We start from the raw sequence: 1,173 nt of genomic DNA on the forward strand, positions 1-1,173 counted from the left end.
GCAGAAATCTGCACTTTCAATACCATACATACATTAGGGCTTTAATAGTATGAGTGACAATTTTGCATATCAACAAAAATTTCGCAATGCCATAATGTTTTGGACTTCTCACTGTCTGTTCGGTTCGTTCTGTGTGAACTGTGAGAGGTATGATTATGAAGAACTTAGGATGGCTGTAAACAGTTTCATCTGTAGGACTGTAACCCAAAAATTTATATTGTGTTAGAATTCAATTTATGTTACCATTGTTGTGTAGTTGGGGTTTGGCAGGTTTGATCTAGGGGCAGCGTAAGTGCATAGAGTGTGAAATGATGTGGTCAATTCTGAAATAACTGCATGAAGTGGGGGAGTCTGTTGAGAGGACTTTTGAGGCGTTGAGCTTTAGGAAAGGGAGGAGACCACAAAACTAGTCTTATAAACCAGAAAAACAACTGAAATATGGTTTGGTTCACATGATCACTTCCTTCTTGCCAAATGCACATTGTTCAGCGTAGGGTATAATCATATATTAAAATCAAGAAAAAATAACTCACAGAAACTTCCATGAATTGCACAATAGGAGATATACTCTTATTTTTTCTTTCAGAAATATGTAAATTCTGTTTGAGCTTCAGATCATAAATGTTGTATTAATGAATTAGCTACAATCTAAAAATAGATTAGATGTACCCCACAAAACTAGTATTGAATTGTTGGGCTCCTCAAGAACAACCCAACTTTGCATTGAATTGTTGGGCTCCTCCTCACAGAGAGGAAGAACCCTCCAAAAATAGGCGTATGCTGCTTGGTGCAGCGGGCACACGCTATTCTTTAGTAAAAGGCGAAAGAATAGTTCGCTCTGTGCCCACTGGGCACGGCCAGCTTTGCTGATCTGAATTTCATGAGTGAAGGCAAGGAGGGCACGGCCAGCTTGTCATCGGTGATTTGTTTGTGGTAGTGTCATGCCATGTGACCTATAGTGCTGCGATAGAACCTAGCGCCCCTTTGTGTGCTAGCCACATGGTTGTGCTGCTAGGCGCGCGCTGGTGCTCGGGTATATGGTTGAGACACGCTACAAAACCTGCTGATGCTCTACCTCAATCTTCGATAAATCTTGCTAGTGATGGTTGTGGCTACAAAAAAATTGGTTCCATGTATTCCTCCATCTACAAGTGACATAGCGGCCTTTCAACC

General features: G+C 41.2%; 1 non-coding gene across 1 annotated transcript; it reads right to left on the minus strand.

The window, feature by feature from the left end:
* Nucleotides 1-737: 737 nt before the first annotated feature.
* On the minus strand, nucleotides 738-857 carry LOC136547663 (U5 spliceosomal RNA). Its single transcript, XR_010781626.1, has one exon. It is a non-coding gene; the product is annotated as a U5 spliceosomal RNA (small nuclear RNA).
* Nucleotides 858-1,173: the final 316 nt, after the last annotated feature.

The sequence above is a fragment of the Miscanthus floridulus genome, chromosome 3 (genome assembly GCF_019320115.1).
Source record: "Miscanthus floridulus cultivar M001 chromosome 3, ASM1932011v1, whole genome shotgun sequence".
In the NCBI taxonomy this organism is placed as follows: Eukaryota; Viridiplantae; Streptophyta; class Magnoliopsida; order Poales; family Poaceae; genus Miscanthus; species Miscanthus floridulus.